The sequence below is a fragment of the Condylura cristata genome, unplaced genomic scaffold, assembly GCF_000260355.1.
Source record: "Condylura cristata isolate star-nosed mole 26May11 unplaced genomic scaffold, ConCri1.0 scaffold00006, whole genome shotgun sequence".
NCBI lineage: Eukaryota > Metazoa > Chordata > Mammalia > Eulipotyphla > Talpidae > Condylura > Condylura cristata.
The window spans coordinates 17,546,771-17,557,337 of record NW_004567107.1 but is presented as its reverse complement, the minus strand read 5'-3'; the positions used below and the strand labels follow the sequence as shown (position 1 = coordinate 17,557,337).

General features: G+C 44.1%; 1 protein-coding gene across 1 annotated transcript in view; it reads left to right on the top strand.

Moving 5' to 3' along the window:
• LOC101635968 (A-kinase anchor protein 2) overlaps nucleotides 1-10,567 on the top strand; it is a 384,285-nt gene that overhangs the window by 88,985 nt on the left and 284,733 nt on the right. The window lies entirely within an intron of this gene.

Here is a 10,567-nt window from a genome sequence, read left to right as displayed (position 1 = left end):
AATAGACAACTATAAATCAGAGATACTCTGCAGGGAAGGGGAAGGGAGAGGGATGAAAACAGGGGAGGGAAGAGCAGAAGCAGTATGGTGATGGTGCACAGGTGGTGGGAACTACAGAGGGAAAACATCTGAGAGGTGAAAGCAGACATTGTACAGGGAGCTGACCCACATGGTACATCAGACCTCTCCTGTCTTGCCTGCAGCTCCTCCCAGTAGTATATTTCAGTAGATCTACCTGTTCTGCTCCCCTCTTCTCTTTCTGGTGAATCCCCCACCTTTGGCCTACACCCGAGTTCTTGTATGCATAAAAAAACTATATTTGTGTGTGTGTATATATATATATTTGTGTGTGTGTGTATATATATATATATATATATATATAAAATTCTTCATTTTGTACATTTTTTCATCTCAGTTGTAATCCCATTAATCCCCATGGACTTTCCACCACCACTACACCCATGTGCCATCACCATAGTCCATGTGCTCTTCCCGGCCCCGTTGTTCCCTTGTTTCTTAAAAAATGGGGTTATCAACTTTAGAATGCCCCTTGTTCAGAGAGCCAGTGAGTGTATGACCAGGCTCCTCAGAAGTATGTCCTGAAAGACTGTGTCATCTGTCCAGTTTTCCAGGTTGCTGGGGTTTGAACCCCGACACTGACTTGTTGCTCTCAGTAGGTCACAGCCTGGGGAAGGCCGCTTCCCTCTTAGTAAGGGAAAGCTGCTCTGTTTGTCTTGGCTCCAGCCACCCTAACAGTGTCTTTAATTCAGTGACGAGCTGTTTTCCTTGGAAGCTGGAGGTCCAGTGGTTTTGGATCAAGCATGAATTCTTGCTGGAACTTCCAAAGTGGAAGTAAAATGACTTCACCTAGCATTGGTGGAGGGAAGTGGGACAGGCCTTTGGAAAGTGGATTTGAATAGTGGAGGATTTTCATAATGGTGTCTCATGGCTGGAGCTGAATGCTGTGTAAGTGTGATGTGAACCAGCATTGCACTCTACTCAATGTAATGTCCCAATATCTGCTTTTACTTAGTTTTTATTGCTTCCATTTAGACTAGAAAGCCGTTTCAAGCTAATCCTGGGAGGCACGATTGGATTGAACAGATACCTGGAGTATCCCTTTTGGAGAAGACTGAGCGAAGGCCAGTTTAGGAGGCCTAAAAGCTACATAGCCTTTAGGTCAGAGGCAACTTTCTTGGGAATAAAGACCATAGAGGAAGCCCATGCTCAGGAAGGGGGTTCATTGGTGCCTGTGCATTTTCTCCGCCAGCAGCTATGAGTGAGCATGAAGGAAATGAAGCTCTCCAAGAGGACACCAGGCAGCTTGCGCTTCAGTGGATATTGACTAGGGAGCCACTGTCTTGAGCAGAAGCTGCTCTGACTCTGAGGCTATTCCAAGAGTAACCAAGGTGCACTTCTTGGCTCTGGGGAGATAAGTCCGCACTCATTACTCTCTTCCAGTTTCTCCAATGTTCTGGTTTCCAGAACAGTTTTTTTTTTTTTTTTAACCTTTTAATCCATGGGTCTTTTAAGAGTGTCCATGAAGAATTCAAGAGGTTCCTAAAAACCCAGAAATTGTATGCAAAATGTTGTGCACATGCATATTACCCTGGGAATCCATCAACAATACTTCTCGGATTCCTTAGCTTAGAATCACTGTTGTAGGTGTGGCATAAATCACACAGTAGAACACTTTGGACTGTGTCTTCTTCAGTCTCTCATGACTAGTGTAGAATTGGCAAAACCATACAAAGAGATTTGGACAGCATCCAAAGACCTCGGGTTGCAAACTGTAATAGTAAGAAATAGCAGTCCAGAACATTCATGTGTAAGTGCTGGTCTAGTCTGGGAGCCATTCTGGACACCCTTGGGTATCTTAGCTCAGGCTGCTGTAACATGTTGCCACAGACCGGGAGACTGACACAACAACACTCATTCTCACAGTTTTGGAGGCTGGTAAGCCTGAGATGAGGGTGCTAGCAGATTGAGTTCCTAGTGAGGACCCTCTTCCTGGCTTGCAGACAGCTGTTTTTTTGCTGTGTCCTCACATGGCAGAAAGAAAGAAAGGCAAGTCCTCTAGTGTGTCATTTTATAAAGACACTAATCCCATTTTAAGGGCCTCACTCATATGACCTGATCACCCTCTCCCACAAATACTGCCACCTGCAAGATTAGGGCATCAACAGCAAACTTGCTGTCCCTAGCATGTGATGCTGGGCTGGTGGAGCAAACAATTCAGGAGCTTTTGCTGGAAACAGACACCCAGGGTGATAGAGTGATCATGCACAAATAAGATTATGCTTGTCATTATTAGAGTGTTCATTGACCACTTATTTAGATAGCTGATAAATAGCTTGGAGTGTTCGCTAAATTACCGCAGTTGATCGCCCCAATAATCCTATGATATGGAGACTCTTTCCGATTTTATGGGAAGAGCAATTTAAACTCAAAGAAGTTGAATAACTGTCTCAAACTCATTAAATGGTAGAATTGGAATTTAAGGACTGGATTGTCCAAGCCAGGCTTCCTCAGAACTTAACTAGTTTTAATACATGCACACAACCACTGTGGTGCTTCCTGGGGCCTAAGGGCTTCATGGAGACACTGATTAATCTACCATCTCCTACAGTGCCCTGACTTTATGATTGTTAGAGTTACCAAAAGAGTAACAAGTCAAACAAAGAATTTGCAAGTCACACACTATGGTAGGAATTGGGAGGGATAAACACTTCTCCTTCCCAAAGGGACTGCCAGGCAGACCCTGAGGGGGTGGGATTTCCGGAACTCTGTTGAGTTAACAAGAGGAGACTTGGAACATCAGAAAAGGGAGGGGGAGACACATTCCAGGCATAACTCCCTGTATGAGAAAACACCAAATTTGGAGTGGGACAAGCAGATGAAGAGGTGTCAAGTTCTCTGGGGAGGAGTAGGGGCCAGTGGGGCTAAAAACAGGGTAGCACTCTGGCAAGATGCAGGGGTGATGCTGCTGAGCCTCAGACAATGGTGAGCATGTCAGAACCATAGGCTTCTCCTGTCCACTGCCCCAGCAAGAGGAAGTGCCAGGCAAGGAAAGGGACAGAGTCCCGGATGGAAACTGACCGTCTGCTCTACAGGGAGAGCTTCAATTCCAGCAGGGAGCAAGTAGGTCACAGGAAAGACTACCTCAATCACAGTGACTTGTCTGCTTGCAAAAGGTGGGGCATCTTAGTTTTCCCATCCTTAGGAGGAGGAAGGGAAATCCTGAAGGGCCTATGTGAAGTATCTGGGACCCTGCTTAGGCATCAACCATCTTACATCCAGCTATGGATACGCAACACTGAATCCCACCCAGATCATGAATGGCAACAGACTCCCCCTCCCCCATCCCCCACCTGGGGAAATTGTCCCAGGAGAAGAAGCACCTGGACTGACACCCAAACAGAAGGCAATTCCAGCTTGCAGAAGCGGACCTGTCAGCTGCCTCATTGCTCTCCTTGAGGACATGGCTCTCACTTGGAAGCCTGGAGTCTCCAGTTCCTGACGGGTTGGGACAAATGGGGACCCATGGGAGTCAGGACTTTCTCAAATGCACCAGGTGGAAGTCTTGTTCTTGCTCACACCCTTCGCAGCACAGAGAGCGCCTGTGCTATCTGAAAACGCACCCCTCTGTCCCCTCTGTCAGGTCGGCACCAGCTGCCTTCTTGGAGCCTCTGAAGTAGCCACCTCCATGTGCTGGAGCTCCCCCAGTGTCTGCGCCTGGCCCAGCTGCTGCCTCTGTGTTGATTCCACCCCCACCTCTCCAAGTATGCCTTCCCCGCTAGTGGGATAAATTTAGCTCTGAATGGAGGCAGAAAGGAGAACACATGAATGTAAACACAGACCAAATAGCTTTCAAATATACGTTTGACATACACAATTGGCAAAAATGAGCCAAGTTTTTCTATTGCTGTTTCTCCTGCTTCTCTCTACACTGAAGTCCCATTCTCCAACCCCTGCACTTTTTTTTAAGGATTTATTTATTTATGCTTACAGAACTGGGGTTCAGGCCAGAGGTGCAGGGGTGAGAGGATTCACCAGAGATTCCCCACCAGAGTGGGGAGCAGAACATGCAGATCTACTGAAATGCACTGCTGAGGGGAGCAGTGGGCGGGTCAGGAGAGGTCTGCTGTGCCATGTGGGTCACCTCCCTGGCCGGGAATCGAACTCATGTGGCAGTGGCTTCAGAGAGCTTCATAATGTGGTGCTTTAACCTGTTGTGCCATCAGGGAGAGCCTCTTGCCCTGCACTTTTTAACCTAATTAAATATATAAATCGGAATGTGGGGCTGTGTGTCTTCAGTGTAGGTGAAGCAGACAGAACTACAGTGACTGAGGAACATGGAGGGATGCCCCCGGGCATCAATCATTGTCATTCCCTGGTTTGTCTTAGGGCCCTATCAGAAACTTGGAAGAAGCCTCTTTATCTTAGGTGTTAGCAGAGTCTTCTCTCCTGAGGGCTGAGCCTATGGCTGCTGTAGATTTGCCTTGCAGCCCTACAAACATCTCCCTGCTGGCTATCAGGGTCCTAAGCCTAACTTTGAAGTCACCCCTTTTGCAACAGTCTTTCACATTCACCAAGCATTTATAGTTCTCAGAGCATTTTCTTATTCCTGAGTTCATTCAGTCCTTACAAGAACCCTATGGGGGAGTTAGATATCCTAGTTTGCAAAAGGAAAACCTCAGCTAAGTAGCTTTCTGACTCAAACTGTAAATTGCAGTTAGCGTTAAGGATTGAGGCGTTGGTTTGTGCTCCTTCTACTCTCTGTTTTAGGGAAAGGCAGATTGTCCTGGACGTCCAGCTTGGGATGGGGAGTAGATTAGGAGAACCAATGACCATTCTTCATAAGACAGACACAAATTGTGTGTGTTTTGTTAGTGTAGGGGGTGTGGGAAGGCGGATTCACATTGCTGATGTTTCAAAGGGCGTTAGGAGGGCATAGTAATCATAAGTGACAGAGGCAGCGAGGCTTTCTGAATTTCATTATTCATTTGCCAACTGGTAGGGTGCTCAGCTTTATCAGTTGTGTTGGCCCCTGGCCCCAGACTGCCCATTCCAAAGGAGATCATTCCCTTTTCAGCTGTGCTGACTTGTGGAATATGTATGGCATGATCAAATCACTGCCAACAATGAAACTGTCGATGACTACAATACAGAAAGGAATTACAAGCTGATGGGGCATATTGTGGTCATTGTAGTAAGGTAAACTGCATGGGCCCCTAAGCTCTCTCAGAAGCCAATGACCCAATTGTGTCTACTGGCATTAGATAACCAGACCCCAGAAGTACATGGTTTTCCCAAAGACTTTCCACTTTATAGCTAATGCACACCCAAACCTAGAATCAACTCCACTGAGAAGTCTTTTGTGTGTAGACAGGCAATTCCTTTCCCAAATGCTACAGTATCTTTCCATCTTTTCCTAGGAATTCATCTTTCTCCTCTTAAGAACTCCCTTCCCATTTCTTTTTATTTACAATTATTAAATTGACACACTCCAAAGCATAAGACTGTAGTCACTTTGAGTCACTGATCACTGATAAAGAAACTTCTAGAAAGTAAACAACATCCCTTTTAAAAGATTGAAAAGAAGAATTTACCTGAGGAATTTTCAGAATATCAGCTTACTTCTTTTCTAAGAAAAAAGAAGAAGAAAGGAAGAATACTTAAGAGTACATACAAATCAAGACATTTACTTGATTTGCTCTATGACATTTTGAATGATGCATGAAGCTTAAGCATTCTATATCTGTTTTTCTTATTTCTCACAGTATCCCTAAGGTTAGAGTTACTTCATTAAAGATGAGGAAGATGAGACTAAAAGAATTCAAGGTGAAGTAGGTTGTGATTCTGGGGGCTAAGACTGTAATCTGTCTTTACAGTTCATGCTTTTTCTCTGTCACACCCACCTCCCACTTCCTAATCCCACTTTTCAAAACTTGTATCAGTTGTAAGACTATCTGGTTACCACTAGGTAACCAGAGAATGATCCTCTGTAATTCCTATGTACTCTTCTTATTCCATCCAGCTTCCTCCAGTTTCTGGAGGAAGTCATTCAGCTGACACTGCAGAGCTGAAAAGGTAGCCATCAAATTGAAATAGTAATGTTCATTTCTAGATATAGTTGCAGTTGCTAATTTTGAATCTGCTACGCAAAGACCTTCATCAGCATATACTTTCAATACTATCCAGTCTAGTTTATTTCGCACACTGGTACTCTGTTTTCTAACTTCTTGCTCTTTCTTCTTATGCCAACAGACATGCTACACATTTATCATTTGACTCCCATGACGTTCCATTAACTTCCCAAAATGTTCACAACCACAGGAACTGAAAGGGTTCCAAGTGCAGTGTCCCTCGCTTTGATTCTGTGCCACCACTCATGTTTTGAATGATGGCATATTTTAGAAGATCCTATGAAAAAGACAGTTCGGAAAACACACCCATTTTGGAGGACCCTGGCATTCCTTTTAAAATTACTTTAGAACTTTAAAATTACACTAGAAAGCTTTAGGTCACCATGAAATTTCGTATTCTGAACTACTACGCAGCAAGACTTTAGCTTTTACTCAGTGGGCCTCGGCAAGTCATTTTCTTTCCAGTTTGCAGAACTCCTGTTTGCTCCACAAGGGAATAGGCTGTGATCATCTGTGTTTCCCAAAGTCCGCAAGCCCCCAAATGCCCTATCTGTTAACAAAATCTCTAGTTCACAAATCTAGCATTCTTTTTTTTCTCTCTGCATACTGCTTTGCAGTGTAGCATTTAGGAGAAAAACTATGCTAATGTAGACAGTGCTTGTGCTGCACAGTTTAATGCACCAGCAAGAACCAGTGATTTCTAGTATACTCTGTGCAACATTATAATATATCTTTCCCGATTTTAAATATGTGGGGTGCAAATAGTCACAGCAATATCAGCCCTCAGCTATGAATTACTTGTAATAATAAGCCATAGCTTAATATCTAGTATAGAAAAGCTACCTAGTAAACATTTGTCAAAGAAATAGCATCATTTGGGTTATAAATGTCTGTTTATAGATTTGGCAATGGGTTCAGTAATTTTAAAATGTTGCAATTTAGAAGTTTGAGGGGAGAAGTGCCGAAAGAGGAGAAAATCTTTCTCTTTTGCCTTTTGGCCAAGTATCAGCTGTTCAATGCATATGCTTTCCTATGTGACTTTAGTTGCAAGCAACCGAAACCAAATCTTGTGGCTCAAAAGTGGATTAGCTAACTCTTGGATAACTGGGAAGACGGCAGAGCGAGCTTTGGGCAACCAGCCTAGAAGATTGGTTAGTGCTGAGTCTTCCAGGTCCTTGGGAAGTGCATGTGCCCAACTGACTCCGGACTATGCCAAGTCATAGCTTCTGGGATCTGGGGAGACAGCTTCTACAATGGTGGGTGACTCCGATTCTCATGATGGCTTGTAATATGGGACTTTCTCAACGATGAAAAGGGGTTCATCATTTGAGCATCCCTAAAATATGAAAAAGTGCTATACTTCCATCTGGATGAAAACCTAGCTCTAGTATTCTGAATTTCTTCTCTCTTCTGATGATCCTGAACACTGAGTAAACAATCACTGCATATAATGGCTTTCAATCATCTAAAAACCACAAAGGAAGTGCACATAATTGGTCACAAGTCTTTTCCCTATTCCTAGTAAATGTGCTCAGTACAATGGTTCTGAATCCATCCTTACTCCCTCACCCTGTAGAAATTGAATTCTGTACCTGTATTCAGAGAAATGTGCCATAGAAATTATGATATGTACATCTGGGTAGGGACCATGTTTTACTTTCTCCCATCTCTCTTATTTGGAGATCTCCCCACCCATCAGTCTCAACCAGTGATTCTTCCATCAACCAGAAAAGTGCGACTCTCTGATGCAAATTCACTTATAGCTTCTCTCCTTTAGCTCCAAATTTTTTCTTTACCTGTCCCATCCTCCTTCTGTACTTTCGAAAGCTGAACTAGTCACCAGCGCTCACCTGGACATCCTCTGGTTGAAGCTGAGACTACCGAATACCTGTCTTCCAGATGACTGTGTCTTTGGCCTCACCTCCCTCATCTCTGATTCCCCTTGGCCTGAAACATCCTAGTCTCCCTCATCAGCCCTTCAAGACAACCCAGATCCTCATGCATATCAACCCAGAGGATCCCTCCTTCTCTGCCTTCATCTTTTACCTGCAAAGGTCTGAAAGGAGGGGTTTGTACATGTGAATTCTTCTTTCCCACCTCTATTCTCCACTCCCTGTCCTTGCTTCCAAACTCGCCTGGAAGCTCTGTCAGTGTCACGAGGGCTTCCTCACAGCCCCGAACATGACCTCTTCTCAGTTTGTGCTCTTTTTGACATTTTGGAAGAATGTGGCCTTGTTGAAAGCCCCCTTCTGTCCATGGTTTATTTATTTATTTATGCATACAGAACTGGGATACAGGCCAGAGGTGTGGTGGGTGAGAGAATTCACCAGAGACAGACTGGGGAGCAGAACAGGCAGATCTACTGAAATATACTGCTGAGGGGAGCAGTGGGCGGGTCAGGAGAGGTCTGCCACGCCATATGGGTCAGCTCGCTAGCTGGGCATTGAACTCATACGGCAGTGGTTTCTGAGAGCTTCATAGTGTGGTGCTTTAACCTAGAGCACCACCAGAGAGAGTTCCATATCTTTCCCCCTCAGACAATACTTTCTCAGCTTCCTTTGCTAGACTTTCTCCTCTCCATGTTTCTACTTTCTTACCTAGGCCATTCTCATTTCTCTTCTATATCCTTAAATTAGATGACATCCTGTGTCACTCATCCTGATTCTCCTAAAGTTCAACTGGTCACAGCTAGGCTGCCCTTCTATTTCTTCTTTTTAAAATTATTCTAGTAAATGATACATAGCATAACATTGACCAACTGAGCCATTTTTAAAATATACAGTTTGATGACATTAAGCCTATTGACTTCATGCTCCACTATTCCTTTTTTAGTGGGAGTGAGGAGAAGAAAAGGTAATTTCTCTTTTTCTAAAATTTTTTCACTTTTTTTTAAAAAAAGATTTATTTGTTTATTTATACATGCAGAACTGAGGTACAAGCCAGAGGTGCAGCGGATTCACCAGAGACAGAGTGGGGAGCAGAACAGGGAGACTGAAAGAGTACACTGCTGAGGGGAGCAGCGGACCAGTCAGGAGAGGTCTGCCGTGCCATGTGGGTCACCTCTGGGCCGGGAATCAAACTCGCACTGAAGCGGCTGCAGCTCACTTGTAGTGCTGCATTTTAACCCGTTGCACCACCAGGGAGGGCCTAAAATTTTTTCACTTTTAAAAATTGATGTCTAATTGACACACTATTTTAGTTTAAGGTGTACAACACAATGAGTCAATATTTGCTTGTACTGCAAGATGATCATCATAATGACTACCGACTATCTTAGCAACTTTCAAACTTACAACACAGTGTTATTGCCTATAGTCCCACACTCTATATTACCTCCCTTTGGCATATTGACTTGTATATTTCTTTTTCAACTGGGTATTTGTGCCTCTGATACCCTTTGGCCTTTTCTTCCAGCCCTCAACCCTCCAACTCTCTGGCAACTACCAGCCTGCTCTGTTTGGTTTTGTCTTCATTTATTTATTACTGGGGCCCGCCTCCCTCCATAACACAGCCGGGCCTGTTGTGTGGTCAACGTGGGCTCCAGACAGTAAGTCTGAGTTTACATCCCCATTCCAGAGCTCTGACTACGGCTCTCACACTGTCTGCCTCACCTTCCTTGCCCTGTTACTCTCTCCACTTATGGAGTACACAGTCACTTTGCTAAAATAATAGCAGTTTCGTTTATGTGTGAGCAAACCCCCCACAAAGGACTTGTCCTCTTAGATAGAAAATGAAATGTTTGAAGAAAGACTCAGCCTAAAAGCAGTAAAACTGGATATATTGGAGGAAGATGTCAACTCTGGCATTGGCTTAGATTTATGACATAAAAGGCCCCACCCACCCAGAGTGTTTGGAAGGGGAAGGGAAAACAATCAGTAAAACTTTCTGGTGACTGCTTGAGTCTTCAAGCAGAGTTAAGAATTGCTCAAGTCACTGCCATGGAAGTTGAAAAACTTGGATTTAGCTGAATTGCAAGAATTTGCTCAGGATAAAGGTGTTTTGGAGAAATGTGATGTGTATAAACTTCAGGATACCTTCTTATGTCTTTAGAGATTCATCATGCATCTAAAGAGGTCACATTGCATTTCAGTGTTTCTTTCATTTTATGGAAGAATGTTGGCTTATGAGTGGCATCTCCTGCCAGCCTAGAGCTGTCCTGGGTCTCTGTGGAGGGTCTCCCACATTCCAGAGGCAGAGAGAGGCGCTGAGAACGTCACGGTGGAGAAGGATTCTAGCGAGTCCTTGCTATGTGTTAGAACTAGTTAGTTTCTAGCATATATTTCCTTTCAGATGGAGTCTCGTCCATCTCATGTTCCAGCCCAGAGCCTGTCACAAAAGATACACTTTCTACCATCTCCAGTTTTGGTAAAGGATAGGTGGAATATTTTAGTGATCAGACCTTACTTTTCCTTTAGAGA